Source organism: Hyperolius riggenbachi, chromosome 2, assembly GCF_040937935.1.
Source record: "Hyperolius riggenbachi isolate aHypRig1 chromosome 2, aHypRig1.pri, whole genome shotgun sequence".
NCBI lineage: Eukaryota > Metazoa > Chordata > Amphibia > Anura > Hyperoliidae > Hyperolius > Hyperolius riggenbachi.
In genome coordinates this window covers 436,278,264-436,300,626 of record NC_090647.1, presented here as the reverse complement: position 1 = coordinate 436,300,626, position 22,363 = coordinate 436,278,264, and the positions used below count along the sequence as shown (strand labels likewise).

Here is a 22,363-nt window from a genome sequence, read left to right as displayed (position 1 = left end):
GGGGTGGTTAAGGATTAGGGTTAAGATGGAAAAAGATAAAGGGTAAGGGTTAATGTTAAGAGCTAAGGAGGTTGATTCATCAAACCGCGGTAATATTCAAGCACACACAGGGCACAGCAATATTACCATTAGTTACGTGCATAAGTACTGCAAGATATGCTAGTAGCGTGACCCGCAGTACTCCAGTAGCCCACCCACTACTACGGTTATGCGCTGTGGATCCTCTGTGGGACGGGGAAGATGGCCACCGCAGGATTGCTGTATTCCGGGGCTTCATTCTTGATGGTAAATATCAGGTTTTTTTTTATTTTGTTTACAGATTTCATTAGCTTTAATTGCTCTAGAGCGCCGCAATTCTTTGCAAAGTGTGCGTGTGTGTGTGTGTGTGCTAGTCTATTGGTATTCCAACTGGGTCCCCTAAAGTAGACTAGTACCAAAGTTGCATTGCGATTAGATTTTGTGATTTGCAGTATAAAACAGCCTTTAGGTCTGTGTCACACAGACAGCTGCAGGCAGTGATTTCATGGACTGCCAGCTGTTCATGTGCCTGCCAAAGGCTTGCTAGTGTAGAGCACAGGAGGTAGAAAGGTATACACTGCATGGAGTGACATCTGCATTGCTGCAGCCATATTCAGATTCCACACGAGGCAGTTTCCTGCTGCCAGGTAACTTGTGTCAAATGCTAAAATGTGTGAGGATACTAATGCTGCCATTTGGTTACAGCGGTAGCCAGCAGATGGTTAAACTTGCCCAGTGTAGGAAATTCCTCATTAAATTGCAGAAAGCTTTGTGCAGCATCTATGTTCATGGCAATTTCCAATAGAAACGGATTGTCCCTAAAAAATACATCTTTGTAGGCTCAAATCTATAAAGACAGTGATAGAATAGTTTACATTTTAAAGGGAATACATCATTTTTTTCATTTTTGTTTTGTTTGTTCACCGCATTTAGTAACAAAAATATACTACAAACTATTTCATTTTCTTTACAGACTCATAATTAATAATTACATATTTATATTTGGTTCCACAAGACTGGAAATGTCTTATCAGAATAAAAATTCTTACAAAAATCAAAATTCTGAAGTAAATAAAAAATGCTCTTTTTAATGCTTATAAGCATTTTTCACAATAACATAACAAGCTAGACAATACATAGGAAATACAAAAAAAAGCCTTTTAGAATGGTAAAATGTCTTGTTTGAGCACCCTCCAGGCATTTTAACTACATCTGTGGTGCTGCTTAAAGCTGAACAGAAAAGTCATGACATCAAACAAAAATCCTGCTACTAGATGCTTTTAAAAGCTCAGATATTTGGATGTCTCTTCTCAACCAGTTGTTTACGTTAAATAAATTTAGAATACACTGCAATATATAGATATTCATGGGCATGATGACACAGATGAATGATTGTAACTGCTTTAACAGATGTCTGTCTCAGTAAGCATCACACATACAGGGTCTATATTCCAAATTGCTATTAGACCGGATGCAAAGACTCCCTGTAGAAGATTTACTGGCTGTTTGAATTGCTAAATGAATGCTCATAATGGCTGTGTGAATGCTTACTTGTCTGGTGCAATAAATTAACTGCCTCAGTGCTAGAAAGGTATATTTAGGTACATCCTTGAGTAAAATGTGTTGTTTTTACTGTGCTATCTTCAGCATTACACATCACTTCTCCTTTCAGTGCTTCACAGCCATAATTTTAGCATCTTTTTTTTTTTTACATTTTATTGTCTCTTTTCATTTATTTTAAACCACATTTTAACAATTGTCCTTGGTATAGACAAGGGGGTTTGCAAGAAGGGAGAAAACTTTCGGTGGCATAACAGTGGCTGTAGTAGTAGCTCTTTACTGATGCTAGGCTGCTAATAATCACCTCTTTATATACTAGTTGTGTGTGATCTGATGTTCGTCATGGAGGCAATCCGAACAACAAAGGTTCTTTAGTTTGGTATTACCTTTAATGACTAACTGTACAAGATTTCTTTGTAAGCTTTTAAAAATGTAAGTTTCTTCTTCAGGCATGATGCAGAACTGGATCAGAACCATACAAAAGGAGTGTCACTACTCACTATAGAAGCTTATATATGATTTTCTAGGGTACACAGCAATCTGACACCATGATGCACCTTTTTCCTCTTTTTTGAAATGTAAAGAATCTCATGAAAGCTTAGATCTGTTCACCCAAAGAGCATTTGACACACACACACACGCACGCACACACACGCACGCACGCACGCATGCACGCACACACACACACACACACACACACACACTCACCCCCCCCCCCCCCACACACACACACGCACGCACGCAGGCACGCACGGATGCACACACACACACACCCCAACAGGTAGACACAATCTATAATCAAATAACAGGCAACGGAATAGAAGATTGGGAAGTCTGTCAGCTTTTGGCAGGACACAGTCCTTGAATAAGCAATGTAAAGACAGCACAATAGGGGGAAAGAGGCGCCCTGGTTGAATAAAAGCGTCTAAAAATATCTTAAAAACAAAAAGTAATATGAGGTGGCTTACCTCAATGATGAAATCCTTGTATATAACAAAAGATTTTTTATTTAGCAGAGGCAACGCGTTTTGCAGCCCGCGAAACATGTCGTATGTATTGTGGAGTGTATAAATAGTTTGTTGCTTACTTGAAAAAGGACTTATTTCAGTGTCCTTTGGAGTTGGAGTGGCTGAGTCCACCTCCACCACGTCCATGTTTTAAAACTTTTAGCATATTGTTTTATTCTTTTGGCGCCTCTGTTCACTTGCATCTATTGTCATTTCCACCCTGGTGGAAGAGCGGAAAACGTTCCACGTATCTTTCTATCTACAGAGAGCAACATCTTAGCCCTAAGTGGGGAAAGGCTTATTCTCCCCACCTGCCGTCACAGTGGTTGCCTATAGAGGTAACCCTGGTTTGTGAGTATTCTCTACTTACCTTTCACCTATCCACTCGTGATCCATACGTACTACACTATATTGGGCTCTCCGTGTCCTTGTGTTATTTTTCCTTCATGCTTTATTTTCTGTTGTCAATTGATTGATCGGCACTCTGCCGGACTTTAGCACCATATGCTATATATAAGTAATGTTGGTTTCTCGCAAAAGATCTGTTGCTGGATTAATATATTTAAAATACTTTAGTTTGAGGTGTAAAGAATAAGCATAAAGAATAAAGCAGGATTCACAGTTATCACGAAAAACAAAATGTGTTATTTGCATGACCTAGCATCCAGCTGGTTGAGGAGCTCAACGAGTTTTACTGCAGATTCGAGCGTCACCTCAAGCAGCCTGTGGACTCGGGGTCAATGGAATTGGCACTGGGCGACTGCTGTGCCACTGCACCAGTCACAGTTCAGGAATCAGAAGTTCTTAAGCTCCTTCGCAAGCTGAACACCAGGAAAGCCTCAGGCCCGGACGGTGTGTCATCATCTTGCTTAAGAACCTGTGCGGATCAGCTAGCTCCTGTGCTCACCTCTCTGTTCAAGAGGTCACTAGTGGAAGATACAGTTCCCTCCTGTTTCAAGAGGTCCACAATCATTCCAGTCCCCAAAAAGCCAGGTAGCACTGACCTCAATAACTTCAGACCCGTGGCTTTAACATCCACCATCATGAAGATCCTGGAGCGGCTAGTCCTCGCTCACCTCAAACACACCACCAACGCACGGCTTGACCAACTCCAATTCGCATACAGGGCAAAGAGGTCCATAGAGGATGCCATCAATGTTAGCCTCGCATACATCTTGGAGCACCTCGAAAGGTCTGATTCCTATGCCAGAATCCTGTTTCTGGACTTTAGCTCTGCATTCAACACGATCTGCCCGGACATTCTGATCGACAACCTGGCGCAGCTCACTGTTGACCCCACACTCTGTGCATGGGTCAGGAGCTTCCTCTCAGATAGAATGCAGCAGGTCAAGCTCGGCAACTGCTCCTCCAGCGTGAGAATTACCAATACGGGTGCACCCCAAGGGTGTGTACTGTCCCCGCTATTGTTCTCCCTGTATACCAATAACTGCACCTCCTCCACAGATTCTGTTAAGGTCATCAAATTTGCTGATGACACAACTATCATTGGACTCATTGACAACAACAGTGAGCACAAGTATCACAGCGAAATAGAGAGAATCTGTAATTGGTGCAAGAGTAACAACCTCACCCTCAATGCAACAAAGACTGTCGAACTGGTTGTTGACTTTAGGAAAAACCCTCCTGCCATTCCACTTGTCAACATAGGCAAGACAGTGGTCTCCAGAGTACCAACTGTGCCGTGCCTAGGCTCAACCTTATCCACTGACCTAAAATGGGGGCAAAACACTGCCAGAATCCAGAAGAAGGCACGGCAGAGGCTATTTCTCCTGCGCCAACTTAAAAAATTTGGCATCCCTCAGGAGCTGCTGACCAGCTTCTACACTGCGACTACGGAGTCCATTCTCTGCTCCTCCATAATCGTCTGGTATGCTGGCGCAACGGAGAGCGATAGACAAAAACTGCAAAGAATCATCAATGAGGCAGAAAAGATCATTGGTTCACACCTACCATCCCTTGACCTCCTCCACACCGCCAGGATGAGGAAGAGGGCCAACAGGATTTCCTGTGACTCTTCTCACCCTGGCAGCTGCTTCTTTGAGCCTCTCCCGCTGGGCCGGCGCTACCGAACCATTCGATCCAGAACCAGCAGACATCGGAACACCTTCTTCCCTCAGGCAGTTCTTTTGTTAAATGCCAACCCCCACTAAACCCCCACCACCTAGACTGTAAAGCTTCTACCTACCTACTCCTCATGCTCAGAGGTCTTTCTTCTGTGCTGGCCCATGTTTGTGAGTATAATTTTCTCATGATAACCTTTACTTAATTTATGCTTAACATACTACACTATATTGGGCTCTCGGTTTCTCTACACTTTATGTTTGTAAAACTGCCTCTGCTTGCTCTGAATCTGCTCTGAATCTGTCTATTAGTCTTTCTTAACATTTTATTTAATTGCCACAGTTTAGATGAACTCCAAGAGACATTACACATGCCCTGCTTAGGTGATTTCCCCACTAACTCCTTCGCATTTTCAAACAGGAACCTCAGGGGTTAAACAGCCGCACGGCCACAGGGGAACGCTCTTTTGGTTCGATTTCTCACTGCCTGGGGGGTAGAAAAACTGTAACCTCCATAGAAGGCATCGCGTCCTATCACAGGAACTTGCAGGACACAGAGGCTGTTCCTGTTGGCTCTCTGCTCCTGTGAATCATGGGGTTATCCACACGGAAGGCATTCAAAGCTGGTTTTCGACAGATAAGAGCTGCCAGTAAATAGAGAACATGGGCTTTACCGCATGCTCTGATCTTCATGAATTGACATTTGCTGACATGTGTTGGAGATGTTTACTGTTTTCAGTAATTTACATTTTTGTAAATGCTGTGTAAACTCAGCTGTTTTCAGCATTACCAAATGTGGTAATGCTTTATAAACTGACGCCTTATTTGTAAATTCATGTGTTGCAGGCATTACTTATTTTCTTTCACTATACTGTACAGGTCACTAAGGTACATACATGTGAAGACAGAATGACAAGCTGGGAACATGTGATATCAGTGAAATTAATCATCTACATAACGGGTCTAGTCCTGGAAAAAAAGGTGAGTGGACTCACCCTAAAAAGCCCTGCGCCGCGCACAGCGCGGCGTGCCAAAAAATTGGGCGTAGTCAAACATAATGTGGGCGTGGTCATGGGTGGGGCCAAATATACATGACCTTAGCAGTAATTTAAAAGGTCTGCCAGGGAAGTTTGAGCTCTGCCATAGTGTATCCCCCAAAAATAGATGTAATCTGACAGCATTTCACCAAAAAAACACATAATCTGGTAGAAGTTCCTCCAAAATACAGATAATATGGCAGTGGTTCCTCCAAAATAGACAATGTCGCAGCAGCAGTTCCCCCAACATACACATAATTTGGAAGCAGTTCCCCAAAATACGCAAAACCTGGCAGTGAGTCACCCAAAATACAAGTAACACCCAAAATACATATAATCTGGCAGCAGTGCTTCCCCAAACATACACAATCTGGCAGCAGTTCCCCAAAATACATATAATCTGGCAGCAGTAGTCCCCCAAACATACACATTCTGGCAGCTGTTCCCCAAAATACATAACAGCGGTTCCACAAAAATGCAGATAATCTGACAGCAGTTCCCCCAAAATAGGTACCCCCAGCATAGGTAGCCAGGTCTATAAGTGTCCCCAGTATAAGTAGCCATGAGTATAGTAGTCCCCAGTATATGTAGCCAGAGGTATAGTTGCCTAGTATATGTAGCCAGGGGTATATGTGCCCAGTATATGTAGTCAGGGGTATAAGTGCCAGTATATGTAGCCAGAGGTATAGTTGCCTAGTATATGTAGCCAGGGGTATATGTCCCCACTATATGTAGTCAGGGGTATATGTGCCCAGTATATGTAGCTAGAGGTATATGTCCCCAGTATATGTGCCCAGGAGTATATGTCCCCAGTATATGTAGCCAGGAGTATATGTCCCCAGTATATGTAGCCAGGAGTATATGTCCCCAGTATATGTAGCCAGGAGTATATGTCCCCAGTATATGTAGACAGGTGTATATATCCCCAGTATATGTAGCCAGGAGTATATGTCCCCATTATATGTAGACAGGTGTATATATCCCCAGTATATGTAGTCAGGCAGCACAGAGAGGAGGGATTGGTGGGCACAGCGGGGAATGTCTCCTCCCCCCTCAGGGCTCCCCCTTCCTCCCTCTACCCCTCCAGAACTAAAATTTGTGGGAGCCTGACAGCAGCGTGACTTACCTCTTCCTTCCGGGTAAGCCGGGTAAGTAGTGATGTCCGGTTCATTTGAGCCGGTTCTTTCCTGTGAGTTCAGTGATCCGGCTCATCATACTGAATTGAATCAGTTCAGTGGAGGAGACAGGAACTGCAGCTGCAGTATTCAGCTGCAGTTCCTGTCTCATCCACTGAACTGATTCAGTTCAGTGTGATGAGCCGGATCACACAACTCACAGGAAAGAACCGGCTCAAATGAACCGGACATCACTACTTACTCAGCTTTTGGGACGAGAGTGAGGTAAGTTTCGACTCCCGCCCGCTGTCAGCTGCCCATTTGTTACTTTTGGAGGGGAGAGCGGGGGATGGAGAGCCCCAAGGTGAGGGAAGGAGGGGGGAAATGGCCCCCCTTCCCCACCGCTGCTCACAGCTCTCCTTCCACTGCGCTCTCTCCCTCCACAGATGCCAGGGTGGACGGAGTCCACTTTCTGAAAAAAGCAAGTGGACGTCGTCCACCTGCATCCACGCCCCACTCGACCCCTGCTATAGCATACAATAAAAACACACTGTATATGTGATGATTACAGTTTCACTGAATTTTTCAAATTAACACTCAGACCCCTTTCACATTAGCACATTTTCCTTGCATTGCATTACCATTTTTACCACAGTGTAAAGCTAAAACAATGAAAGTCTATTGGACATTTCATATCTGATGCGGTGCGATGGAAGTATCGCATCTGACAGGAAAGCATCAGTGCATTACGGGTCAACATGCGCGGCGACATGCGTTTACTGGAAGTAATGTAAGTCAATGGTGCAGTAGATATTCTAAACTGTTTTGCGTGCATGTTGCAGTGCGCATGCACGTAAGCATATTTTTTTCAATACACATATTACCGCATGTATCTCCAAAGGCTGTTTTTAGTGTTGCAGTGTGGTGCAGTTGGCTGATTACACCGCATCGGAAAACACTGGTTGCTGGTGTGAAACTGGCCTCAAACAATGATATTTGTGTGAACACCCAACATATTTTTGAAATCCTTAAACTTTAAATTTAAAGGAAATAAAATGTAGTCACATTCCTTATTCACACAGGGAGTGATGAGGTACAGTGTGTAAAAATATTTTGGGTGGACAAATGTTTTAACCAAAGATAGATTACCTTCCTCATAGCCACGCCAGGGGTGAAACTAGAAATTTCTGGGCCCCCTGCAAAACTTTGAATGCCCCCCCCCCCCAAATAGAAATTAGAAAGCAGGCTAGGCAGGATATTAAAAAAAATCTTACAGTACAGGTAGCCAGATATAGGAGTCCCTAGTATAGGTAGCAAGGTATAGGTGCCTCCAGTATAGGTAGCCTTTTATAGGTGTCCCAGTATAGATAGCCTGTATATGTGCCTCCTGTAAAGGCAGCCTGGTATAGGTGCCACCAATACAGGTATCTAGGTGTAGGTGCCCCCAGTATCGGTAGCCTTGTATAGATGCCCCAGTATAGGTAGCCTGGTATAGGTGCCCCCAATATAGATAACCAGGTATAGTTGCCCCAGTATAGCTAGCCAGGTATACAGTGGTTTGCAAAAGTATTCGGCCCCCTTGAAGTTTTCCACATTTTGTCATATTACTGCCACAAACATGAATCAATTTTTTTGGAATTCCACGTGAAAGACCAATACAAAGTGGCGTACACGTGAGAAGTGGAACAAAAATCATACATGATTATAAACATGTTTTACAAATAAATAACTGCAAAGTGGGGTGTGCGTAATTATTCAGCCCCCTTTGGGCTGAGTGCAGTCAGTTGCCAATAGACATTGCCTGATGAGTGCTAATGACTAAATAGAGTGCACCTGTGTGTAATCTAATGTCAGTACAAATACAGGTGCTCTGTGACGGCTGTCTAAGAGAATATTGGGAGCAACAACACCATGAAGTCCAAAGAACACACCAGACAGGTCAGTGATAAAGTTATTGAGAAATTTAAAGCAGGCTTAGGCTACAAAAAGATTTCCAAAGCCTTGAACATCCCACAGAGCACTGTTCAAGCGATCATTCAGAAATGGAAGGAGTATGGCACAACTGTAAATCTACCAAGACAAGTCCGTACACCTAAAATCACAGGCCACACAAGGAGAGTGCTGAACAGAAATGCAGTCAAGAGGTTCATGGTGACTCTGAACGAGCTGCAGAGATCTACAGCTCAGGTAGGGGAATTTGTCCATAGGACAACTATTAGTCGTGCACTACACAAAGTTGGCCTTTATGGAAGAGTGGCAAGAAAAAAGATATTGTTAACAGAAAAACATAAGAAGTCCCGTTTGCAGTCTGCCACAAGCCATGTGGGGGACACAGCAAACATGTGGAAGAAGGTGCTCTGGTCAGATGAGACCAAAATGGAACTTTTTGGCCAAAATGCAAAACGCTATGTGTGGAGGAAAACTAACACTGCACATCACTCTGAACACACCATCCCCACTGTCAAATATGGTGGTGGCAGCATCATGCTCTGGGGGTGCTTCTCTTCAGCAGGGACAGGGAAGCTGGTCAGAGTTGATGGGAAGATGGATGGAGCCAAATACAGGGCAATCTTGGAAGAAAACCTCTTGTAGTCTGCAAAAGACTTGAGACTGGGGCGGAGGTTCACCTTCCAGCAGGACAACGACCATAAACATAAAGCCAGGGCAACAATGGAATGGTTTAAAACAAAAAATATCCATGTGTTAAAATGGCCCAGTCAAAGTCCAGATCTAAATACAATTGAGAATTTGTGGCAAGATCTGAAAACTGCTGTTCACAAATGCTGTCCATCTAATCTGACTGAGCTGGAGCTGTTTTGCAAAGAAGAATGGGCAAGGATTTAAGTCTCTAGATGTGCAAAGCTGGTAGAGACATACCCTAAAACCTAGGTTCTCAACGTGTGGTACGCGTACCCCAGGGGGTACTTCTGATGGTTCCAGGGGGTACTCGGGCTTCATATACTTAGCCAAGAATAACACATTTAAAGTTTTAGAAAATTACAAATCTTATATAAACAACTCCAAATTAGTATTTTAGCTAATTAAAAGCAATATTAAATGCTTGGAAATTGTTTAGAACCAATTATAATGTACTCTGGTTAAATATATATTTGTCAAGGGGTACTTGTGATAATGTTTACTACGCTAGGGGGTACAGGGTGTTAAAAGGGGTACATACCAATAAAATGTTGAGAAACACTGCCCTAAAAGACTGGCAGCTGTAATTGCAGCAAAAGGTGGTTCTACAAAGTATTGACTCAGGGGGCTGAATAATTACGCACACCCCACTTTGCAGTTATTTATTTGTAAAAAATGTTTGGAATCATGTATGATTTTTGTTCTACTTCTAACGTGTACACCACTTTGTATTGGTCTTTCACGTGGAATTCCAATGAAATTGATTCATGTTTGTGACAGTAATATGACAAAATGTGAAAAACTTCAAGGGGGCCGAATTCTTTTGCAAACCACTGTAGGTGCCCCCGGTATAGGTAGCCATGTATAGTTTCGCCCAGTATAGATAGCCAGGCATAGTTGCCCCAAGTATAGATAATGAGGGATAATTGCGCCAGTATAAGTAGCCAGGTACAGGTGCCTCCAGAATAGGTAGCCAAGTATAGATGGCCACAGTATGGATAGCCAGGTAAAGGTGCCTCTGTATAGATTGTCAGGTATAGGTGCCCCCAGTATAGGTAGCCAAGTATAGGTGCCCTCAGTATAGATAGCCAGGTATATGTGTCCCCAGTATATCCAGTCATAGGTGCCTCCAGTATAGCCAGGTATAGGTGCCACCAGTATAGCTAGCCAGGTATAGGCTTCCCTAGTATAGATAGCCATTTATATGTGCCCCTAGTATAGCTAGCCAGGTATATGTTCCCTTAGTATAGATAGCCAGGTATAGGTTTCCCTAGCATAGATAGCCATTTATATGTGCCCCTAGTATAGATAGCCAGGTATAGGTTCCCTTAGTATAGATAGCCAGGTATAGGTTTCCCTAGTATAGATAGCCATTTATATGTGCCCCTAGTATAGATATAAACAAACACAAGGGGGAGGCAGTCCTCAAATGGATTAGAATCAGGATTTGGATGTGTAATATGAGAGCCTCAAAAAAGAACACACACAATTATTTGGGCCCCAAAAACTAAAGTACATAACTTAGTAACCACAGAGCGAAGAAGTTTTGAAAGCAGGACCTCAACATGATTCAAAAATGCAAAAATTCTTTATTGTGGACCTATTCACAGTAATCAACAGACAGTTAAAATCACTTAAAATATGAGGATCCCAGGGTGCCTCAGTCACCCCTCCACACATACATCCGCAATACACATTCAGACCACACACAGATAAATCGGTTAGAATGCTGCAGCAATTCTAAATATATGGGTGTTGCGACTGGCACATAATATGTAATTGTCCCCTTTAAGGCAAAGCTGAAAGCTTTAAAGTGAGCTTTAACCTCATGAAAGAGGTTAGAGAATATATCAAGTTGCAAATAACAAGATGCTGGATAGTTCAAAACCTGAGTGCACTCAAAAAATGAATGGCCAATATAGAAAAAAAGGTCCTTGTAGAAAGAACACAGATTGGATACACTTCCAGCCGTTAAACGCAATAATTCTCCTCCACAGTAAGTATGTCTTAGGATATCTCTGTATTAGAAGCAAACTTATTCCACAGCTTACTTGTACTCCTGGTGAATCTGCATACTTAGTATGACTTACACCTCCGGACATCCGCAGGTCCCCAACACTCTGCGGTCCACGGTGATTGTGCGCTGATTTCACCTGGTTTGCTATTCCCATATATCACGCTGTTGCGCCTCCCAGGTGGCGTGGTCTGGCGGTAGCGGTGAGCGCGATCTACCCGCTTCCTACTTGGATTTTGGCATCACAGCGGGGATCGAGCGCTCCTGTGTTGCTGGTGGTGAGCGAGGCCGGCCTCCTGGGACTCCTCCCACTTACATGTTTCACCAATCAACTTGGCTTCCTCAGAGTGACGTCTAGTATAGATAGCCAGGTATAGGTTCCCTTAGTATAGATAGCCAGGTATAGGTTTCCCTAGTATAGATAGCCATTTATATGTGCCCCTAGTATAGATAGCCAGGTATAGGTTCCCTTAGTATAGATAGCCAGGTATTAGTACCCCCAGTATAGATAGTCAGGGCCATCAGTAAAGCCAGGTTAACATTAGCCACTTTAAAGTTGTGTCACTGTATATATTTGCACCCTATGGGCTTGATTCACAAAGCCGTGCTAACTGTTTAGCATGGGTGTGCTAAACAGTTAGCACGTGAAGTGCCGTTCGCGGACTTTTGGGCGCGCAAAGTGCCGCGATTCGCACGATCGCGGCACTTTGCACGTGTAAAAGTCTGCGAACGGCACTTCACGTGCTAACTGTTTAGCACACCCGTGCTAAACAGTTAGCACAGCTTTGTGAATCAAGTCCTATGTATGTATTTCCTAGTATGTTGTTTGAGCAACTGCTGTGAGAGTATCACATGGGACCTGAGGTGGTTGATAACACTGCTCCTCGGACATATCTTCTCACCCAGTTGTATTACACTCTCCTTGTCCTACCTGTGTGCTGGATGGCTACACCCCTCCTTGAGACGTACATACACACAGGGAGGTGGGGGATCAGCAAGGACCCCAGCACACCACTGTGGTTCACACTAGTACCTCCCACATAACCCGGGTGGGGAGGTTTTTATTTTAATATTGATACATTGCTTGTTGCTACTTGAGCAAACATTTATATCTCTGTACTGCAAAGGCTGTCCTTAACCACTTAAGGACTGCAGTCATAAAACCCCTTAAGGACCAGAGCCTTTTTTTCCATTCAGACCACTGCAGCTTTCACGGTTTATTGCTCGGTCATACAACCTACCACCTAAATAAATTTTACCTCCTTTTCTTGTCACTAATACAGCTTTCTTTTGGTGCTATTTGATTGCTGCTGCGAGTTTTAGTTTTTATTATAATTATCAAAAAAGACATGAATTTTGCCAAAAAAATGACTTTTTTTAACTTTCTGTGCTGACATTTTTCAAATAAAGTAAAATTTCCTATACATTTGAGCGCAAAAGTTATTCTCCTACATGTCTTTGATAAAAAAAAAAAAACATTCAGTGTATATTTATTGGATTGGGTAAAAGTTATAGCGTTTACAAACTATAGTGCCAAAAGTGAATTTTCCCATTTGGAAGCACCTCTGACTTTTCTGACCACCTGTCATGTTTCTTGAGGTGCTAAAATTCCAGGATAGTATAAATACCCCCCCCAATGACCCGATTTTGGAAAGAAGACATCCGAAAGTATTCAGTGAGAGGCATGGTGAGTTCATGGAAGAATTTATTTTTTGTCACAAGTTAGCGGAAAATGACACTTTGTGACCAAAAAAAAAAAGTTTTTTTGAAAAAAGAAATGGAAAAGTTCCATTTCTTCTAACTTGCGACAAAAAAAAATGAAATCTGCCACGGACTCACTATGCTCCTCTATGAATACCTTGAAGTGTCTGCTTTCCAAAATGGGGTCATTTGTGGGGTGTGTTCACTGTCCTGGCATTTTGGGGGGTGCCTAATTGTAAGCACCCCTGTAAAGCCTAAAGATGCTCATTGGACTTTGGGCCCCTTAGCGCAGTTAGGCTGCAAAAAAAGTGCCACACATGTGGTATTGCCGTACTCAGGAGAAGTAGTATAATGTGTTTTGGGGTGTATTTTTACACATACCCATGCTGGGTGGGAGAAATATCTCCGTAAATGATATTTTTTTTATTTTTTTTTACACACAATTGTCTATTTACAGAGATATTTCTCCCACTCAGCATGGGTATGTGTAAAAATACACCCCAAAACATATTATACTACTTCTCCTGAGTACGGCGATACCACATGTGTGTCACTTTTTTGCATCCTAACTGCGCTAAGGGGCCCAAAGTCCAATGAGTACCTTTAGGATTTCACAGGTCATTTTGCGACATTTGGTTTTAAGACTACTCCTCACGGTTTAGGGCCCCTAAAATGCCAGGGCAGTATAGGAACTCCACAAATGACCCCATTTTAGAAAGAAGACACCCCAAGCTATTCTGTTAGGAGTATGGTGAGTTCATAGAAGATTTTTTTTTGTCACAATTTAGCGGAAATTGATTTGTATTGTTTTTTTTTCACAAAGCGTCATTTTCCGCTAACTTGTGACAAAAAATAAAATCTTCTATGAACTCACCATACGCCTAACAGAATACCTTTTGGTGTCTTCTTTCTAAAATGGGGTCATTTGTGGGGTTCCTATACTGCCCTGGCATTTTAGGGGCGCGAGGAGTAGTCTTGAAACCAAATGTCGCAAAATGACCTGTGAAATCCTAAAGGTACTCATTGGACTTTGGGCCCCTTAGCGCACTTAGGGTGCAAAAAAGTGCCACACATGTGGTACCGCCGTACTCAGGAGAAGTAGTATAATATGTTTTGTGGTGGATTTTTACACATACAGATGCTGGGTGGGAGAAATATCTCTGTAAATGACAATTATTTGATTTTTTTTACACACAATTGTCCATTTACAGAGATATTTCTCCCACCCAGCATGGGAGTATATAAAAATACACCCCAAAACACATTATACTACTTCTTCTGAGTACGGCGATACCACATGTGTGACACTTTTTTGCAACCTAGGTGCGCTAAGGGGCCTAACGTCCTATTCACAGGTCATTTTGAGGCATTTGGATTCTAGACTACTCATCACAATTTAGGGACCCTAAAATACCAGGGCAGTATAGGAACCCCACAAGTGACCCCATTTTAGAAAGAAGACACCCCAAGGTATTCTGTTAGGAGTATGGTGAGTTCATAGAAGAATTTTTTTGTCACAATTTAGCGGAAAATTACGCTTTGTGAAAAAAAAAACAATAAAAATCAATTTCCGCTAACTTGTGACAAATAATAAAATCTTCTATGAACTCATCATACACCTAACAGAATACCTTGGGGTGTCTTCTTTATAAAATGGGGTCACTTGTGAGGTTCCTATACTGCCCTGGCATTTTAGGGGCCCTAAACCGTGAGGAGTAGTCTTGAAGCCAAATGTCTCAAAATGACCTGTGAAATCCTAAAGGTACTCAATGAACTTTGGGCCCCTTAGAGCACTTAGGGTGCAAAAAAGTGCCACACATGTGGTACCGCCGTACTTAGGAGAAGTAGTATAATGTGTTTTGTGGTGTATCTTTACACATACAGATGCTGGGTGGGAGAAATATCTCTGTAAATAGACAATTATTTGATTTTTTTTACACACGATTGTCCATTTACAGACAGATTTCTCCCACCCAGCATGGGTATGTATAAAAATACACCCCAAAACTCATTATACTACTTCTTCTGAGTACGGCGGTACCACATGTGTGACACTTTTTTGCAACCTAGGTGCGCTAAGGGGCCAAACGTCCTATTCACAGGTCATTTTGAGGCATTTGGATTCTAGACTACTCATCACGGTTTAGGGACCCTAAAATGCCAGGGCAGTATAGGAACCCCACAAGTGACCCCATTTTAGAAAGAAGACACCCCAAGGTATTCTGTTAGGAGTATGGTGAGTTCATAGAAGATTTTTTTTTGTCACAAGTTAGCGGAAAATGACGCTTTGTGAAAAAAAAACAATAAAAATCAATTTCCGCTAACTTGTGACAACAAATACAATCTTCTATGAACTCATCATACACCTAACAGAATACCTTGGGGTGTCTTCTTTCTAAAATGGGGTCACTTGTGGGGTTGCTATACTGCCCTGGCATTTTAGGGGCCCTAAACCGTGAGGAGTAGTCTTGAACCCAAATGTCTCAAAATGACCTGTGAAATCCTAAAGGTACTCATTGGACTTTGGGCCCCTTAGCACAGTTAGGCTGCAAAAAAGTGTCACACATGTGGTATCGCCGTACTCAGGAGAAGTAGTATAATGTTTTTTGTGGTGTATTTTTACATATAACCATGCTGGGTGGGAGAAATATCTCTGTAAATGACACATTTTTGATTTTTTTTTAAACACAATTGTCCATTTACAGAGAGAATTCTCCCACCCAGCATGGGTATGTGTAAAAATACACCCCAAAACACATTATACTACTTCTCCTGAGTACGGAGATACCACATGTGTGACACTTTTTTGCAGCCTAGGTGCGCTAAGGGGCCCAACGTCCTATTCACAGGTCATTTTGAGGCATTTGTTTTATAGACTACTCATCACGGTTTAGGGACCCTAAAATGCCAGGGCAGTATAGGAACCCCACAAGTGACCCCATTTTAGAAAGAAGACACCCCAAGGTATTCTGTTAGGTGTATGGTGAGTTCATAGAAGATCTTATTTTTTGTCACAAGTTAGTGGAAAATGACACTTTGGGAAAAAAACAATAAAAATCAATTTCCGCTAACTTTTGACAAAAAATAAAATCTTCTATGAACTCATCATACACCTAACAGAATACCTTGGGGTGTCTTTTTTCTAAAATGGGGTCACTTGTGGGGTTCCTATACTGCCCTGGCATTTTAGGGGCCCAAAACCGTGAGTAGTCTGGAAACCAAATTTCTCAAAATGACTGTTCAGGGGTATAAGCATTTGCAAATTTTGATGACAGGTGGTCTATGAGGGGGCAAATTTTGTGGAACCGATCATAAGCAGGGTGGCCTCTTAGGTGACAGGTTGTATTGGGCCTGATCTGATGGATAGGAGTGCTAGGGGGTGACAGGAGGTGATTGATGGGTGTCTCAGGGGGTGGTTAGAGGGGAAAATAGATGCAATCAGTGCACTGGGGAGGTGATCTGAAGGGGATCTGAGGGGGATCTGAGGGTTTGGCCGAGTGATCAGGAACCTACACGGGGCAAATTAGGGCCTGATCTGATGGGTAGGTGTGCTAGGGGGTGACAGGTGGTGACAGGAGGTGATTGATGGGTGTCTTAAGGTGTGATTAGAGAGGGGAAATAGATGCAAGCAATGCACTGGTGAGGTGATCAGGGCTGGGGTCTGAGGGCATTCTGAGGGTGTGGGCGGGTGATTGGGTGCCCTAGGGGCAGATTAGGGTCTAATCTGATGGGTAACAGTGACAGGTGGTGATAGGGGGTGATTGATGGGTGATTGATGGGTAATTAGTGGGTGTTTAGGGTAGAGAACAGATGTAAACACTGCACTTGGGAGGTGATCTGACGTCGGATCTGCGTGCGATCTATTGGTGTGGGTGGGTCATCAGATTGCCCGCAAGGGGCAGGTTAGGGGCTGATTGATGGGTGGCAGTGACAGGGGGTGATTGATGGGTGATTGACAGGTGATCAGTGGGTTATTACAGGGAAGAAGAGATGTAAATAATACACTGGCGAATTGATAAGGGGGGGGTCTGAGGGCAATCTGAGCGTGTGGGTGGGTGATTGGGTGCCCGCAAGGGGCAGATTAGGGTCTAATCTGATGGGTAACAGTGACAGGTGGTGATAGGGGGTGATTGATGGGTGATTGATGGATAATTAGTGGGTGTTTAGAGGAGAGAACAGATGTAAACAGTGCACTTGGGAGGTGATCTGACGTCGGGTCTGCAGGCGATCTAATGGTGTGGGTGGGTGATCAGATTGCCCGCAAGGGGCAGGTTAGGGGCTGATTGATGGGTGGCAGTGACAGGGGGTGATTGATGAGTGATTGACAGGTGATTGACAGGTGATCAGGGGGGATAGATGCATACAGTACACAGGGAGGGGGGTCTGGGAAGAAACTGCGGAGTGTGTGTGGGGGGGGGGGTGATCAGGAGTCCCCAGGGGGCAGTTTAGGGACTAAAAAAAATAGCCTTGACAGATAGTGACAGGGAGTGATTGATGGGTGATTAGGGGGGTGATTGGGTGCAAACAGTGGTCTGGGAGGTGGGCAGGGGGGGGGGGGGGTCTGAGGGGTGCTGTGGGCGATCAGGGGGGGGGGGCAGATCAGTGTGTTTGGGTGCAGACTAGGGTGGCTGCAGCCTGCCCTGGTGGTCCCTCGGACACTGGGACCACCAGGGCAGGAGGCAGCCTGTATAATACACTTTGTAAACATTACAAAGCATATTATACGCTTCCTATGCGGCGATCGACGGGTTAACAACCCGCCGGCCAATCGAAAGCACCGGCGGGTTGTTAACCCGTCGATCGCCGCATAGGAAGTGTATAATATGCTTTGTAATGTTTACAAAGTGTTGATGTTGCGGGTGGGCGGAGCCTATTGGCGGCGGATGCGCGCGCATCCCAGCACGCGATCCCCGGCAAAACAGTGTCCCAGGACCCGACGCCATTCTGCGTTACGTGGTCTTGGGGCTGCCACTTTGCCGCCATCAAGCTGCCGTAGGCGGTCGGCAAGTCGTTAAGACCCTATATATTAAATGTTATTATATGGTAAGTTTGTTTGTAAATGTCATTAATCACCGGGCACCCATTGTAAACTTTATTCACTGGAGGCCCAGATTTCCCCTTGGGCGCCTTTTAAATTATATTTAAAGAGACACTGAAGCGAATAAATTTTGCCCTTTTTACCTTATTATTCACTTCAGTAGTCTCAGCACAAGTAAACCGTCGCATCCCCGACACAAAACGAGAGCTGCAGAGCCCCCAAATCCTGTGCAAACATCCACGACCAACTTGGTCGTGGATTTTGCTGCGCTGAGAGGCAGAGCTTTCTGCTGTAGCTCTGCCTCTCCTGCCGTCAATCGCCGCCTCTCCCCGCCCCTCTCTGTGAAGGAAGAGTGAGATTGACATCAGGAGAGGCAGAGCTGAAGCTGAAAGCTCTGCCTCTTTGTGTAAATGCCGGCCAGATTGTCGCCCGGGGATTTGGGGGCTCTGCAGCCCTCGTTTTGCGGCGGGGACGCGGCGGTTTACTTGTGCTGAGAGCACTGAAGTGATTTATAAGGTAAAAAGGACAAAATTAATTTGCTTCAGTGTCTCTTTAACATGAAAGTCAATGGTGGTGTGCTTTTTGTCTGCTTGCCTCATGCACCCACATTTCCTGCTTCCCTTTCATTTACTCACATTAAATTTGCATTTTTGCATTAGAAGAGGCTGATGTGCAGAATTGCTTTCAGTTTTTTTGGAATTTGTTTGAAATTTCTAGCTATTTTGAAGGATATGATAATGATACTAGCAGACCCAAGCCCATTTAAGAACGGGCTCTAGGTCTGTGTTTTCTCACCGCCGCCTGTTACTGCACATCTGTGTGCACCCGTCGCACACCCGGCTGCCAGCTCACACGCCCACCCAGCTCCCTGGCCCCGTCCCTGTCCTCCTGTCTCGGTGAGGCTGAGTCTGTGCTGTGCAGCGTGACGCAGGGACACAAGGGTTTTATTATAGAGGATTTATAAGGTTTTGGTAGTTTTCCCAAGAGCATTATCTTCAAGACAAAAGGGCCTAAATCCCAGGAGATAAATGACTTTCTACATGCAAGTCACCTATCCCCTGCATTGGTACCATCTGGTATATGAACAGTAGTGCAGCTCATGCTACAAGCCTAGCATAGGTTATTGCTTTGTTTTTAAAAGTATGTTATGAGGAGTTCTCGTCTTTTATGTGCTAGACCTCCCTTTGTAGAGGTGTCTGGGAGTTCATTGTTAGTGAGGTTGTGCTCATTTTCCTATATACAGTATATGTCCTACCTCACACTGAAAACCTATGTTCTGATTAAGTATCAGTCGTGTCTGAAACACATTAGCAAACTTTGTTTTGGTTTTTACCTGAATCAATTAAGTTTTGCAACCTATGGGTCATCATGCAGAGCCTACCTTCTTCATACATTATTCAGGCTTGAGCCACCTGGTTCCTTCATTGACTGGCTGTCAGAGGTTGAGTGGATCCCCTAACTTGAGGACTTCCTGGATGAAATTCCACAAATTTCAAAAGAGAGGAGCTTTCTTTTTTCCATTCACAGCTATCTATTTCTTTTTCATACTTCAAAATCTGATTTCGCTTGAAAATGTCACAGAAAATTTTCTCAGGTGAGTGAAACACTATTATACAAAAGTGCATATATTATCAGCAATGACATATTCTTCCTGTTTATGATGAACTTATTTTCTGACATAGCTTCCATCTTGTCCACATGAATAAAATGTTCTTGCTCTTGCACAAATTTGTAATGAATCATTCAGAACGCATTAATATTTCATTGGTGCATTCAACATATCTATCGTTCATCTACTCGTAAAGTGACGGACAGTGTCAGAATCAAGACAGAGTAAACAGAGTGACGAGAAAGGCAAATACCCATGTGCTTAGTTGTCACCAAGCATCAATCAGGTGAGTGCAGCAGCAAATAGGTAAATATCCAAGTAAAAGTGTTTGCTTGAACGTATATAAGCTAAAGTTTAAAATATGTAAATGGTCACAGAAAACATGTAGACAGCTTGAATTGGTTTTAGTATCCTCTGTGGGATTTCCCATACAGCTGGAACATCTTTCACAAAGACATAAGATGGAGCTGGAGATAAAGGCACACCAACACATATACAACCTGTCCAATTTGTCTGTTAATGTTTGAGTCTCTGGATAGACATTTTTCTTTCTCCACAATGGATAGTCCCAGTGGCAGCTAAAAGCCCTCCTATTGTTCAGTAAATTTAGATCGTGAAAGTCTGGAAATTTCTTTGACAGGAAGCAGAATGAGATTGGGAAAAGAAGAAAATATAGGATGCAGACATCATTTGTTTCACATTACACCATGCATGCCATACTGGGAATCAGCGACAGCAGTTCCCTTTTAGACATGCAAGCCATTATTCATACAAGTTGCCAGCCTTCTTTAAAGCAACCCTGTCAAGTTCCTAAGCTTACAGAAAACTTAAAGTGGACCTGAAATCGTACACAGGACACAAGGAAAATGGAGAGAAATTAACCATGTGTATTTTGAGAGAGAAGAGCCTGTCTATGGGCTGTTTCACACTGCAAGAGCTTTTTTAGTGCTAATGATTTGAAAACCCCTTGTTAAGAGCTTTTAAAATCAAAAGCGCTTATAAAAAGCTCTTGCAGTGAAAACCAGCCCTATTTCCCCATCATCTTCAAGTAATCACATGTGTTATTTGATCTCTCAGCTGTGTCAACACAAACATTCTGCAGTCTTTGGCAGACACAGCTAATACTGAAAAACAGGATGTTAACCCTTTGTCTGTTTCCATGAAAGCAGGAAGCAGACACACTGCAGATTTATTGCAGGTGTTCTGTAAGCTGTAACAAAGGAATGTTTTTTTTTTCTTTAAAGGTTAGTATGCTGTAGCTTATCTTTTAAAGCAGAGAGGAAGTTCTGAGTTCAGGGCTGCTTTAACTTATGGATATGGAGCAACAACCATCACTGACAAATGCTGGCCTGGAACTTTCTGCTTGCTACTTAAAATGCAGGTTCCAAACATTGAAAAAGCCTCTTTCTTGAGCTAGAATATAGCTGGCAAGCATTGTGTATCAAACAATGTTTTTATGCTAAAAAAAGCCACCAAAGCAGAACAACTCTACAACATGTACGTCTTCAGTTGGCACACAGATTGAGCAAATTCACATACACGTATAGCTTTACTTCACTTTATGTTCATTGTGAGACCTTACCTTTCAAAATTGTAGACTATTTGTCTGTGTTATACATTTGGTATGCATATACTTGAATAAATATTTCAGATTTTGTCTGTTGACTAGTATATTTTAATAATAGCCTGACATTGCTTTGATTGTCTGGGTTCCCTTTTAACATAGTCTAGATATAATTTTTTGTCAGTTTGTCCCACTCTTAAAGGGAACCAGAGGCCCCAGAAAGAAGATTCTATACATACCTGGGGCTTCCTCCAGCCCCATACGCACGGATCGCTCCCACGCCGCCGTCCTCCGCTTCCTGAATCCGCCGGTACCAGGTCCCCTCACTTCCGGCGGACGCGGCCAATTGTCCGCATGTGCAGGGGCTCCCTCCATATCCTTACGCGTGCGGCTGCGCAGTAGGCAGCTGCACGCGTAAGGGTATGCCGGGAGCCCCTGTGATGAGGACAATTGGCCGCGTGCTGCCGCCGACTGGCCGACACGCCGAAACTACGGGACCCGGTACCGCCAGATACAGGAAGCGGAGGACGGCGGCGTGGGAGCAATCCGTGCGTATGGGGCTGGAGGAAGCCTCAGGTATGTATAGAATCTTTTTTCTGGGGCCTCTGGTTCCCTTTAAAGGAGTTATCAGGCATGTTATAGCAAAATAAGTGCTACTTTCCCGGGGTTTCGTCTAGCCCCAAGCTCTCAGCATGTCCCTCCCTCGCCGCAGCTCTGCCGTCAGCCATTAGCCGCCTCTGCCTCCCGATCCGCAGTGATGATGTCAGGCCGACCTGGAGGTCGGCCTGTACTGCACCTGCGTGAGCGGCGCTGTCAATCACCACCACGTGGACCAGAGCGTACTGCGCAGGCTTACAAGGTTTTCGAGTTAGTCAAAGTTTTTCTGCTGCATTCTCCAATCTATGCAACCTATAACAAGATGCAACTCCACATAGCGTTATACTGTTTACATTATTCAGAGCTTCTAAAGTGAACAACCACA

At 43.7% G+C, this 22,363-nt stretch overlaps 1 long non-coding RNA gene across 2 annotated transcripts in view; it reads left to right on the top strand.

Annotated features, from left to right (window-relative positions):
- The first annotated feature begins 5,550 nt into the window (after window positions 1-5,550).
- Window positions 5,551-22,363, top strand: part of LOC137544547 (uncharacterized) — a 166,256-nt gene continuing 149,443 nt past the window's right edge. For both annotated transcript variants that reach the window (XR_011025907.1, XR_011025906.1), the window contains exons 1-3: window positions 5,551-5,647; window positions 19,610-19,802; window positions 20,014-20,103. This is a non-coding gene — a long non-coding RNA (uncharacterized lncRNA). The remainder of the gene's footprint in view (window positions 5,648-19,609; window positions 19,803-20,013; window positions 20,104-22,363) is intronic.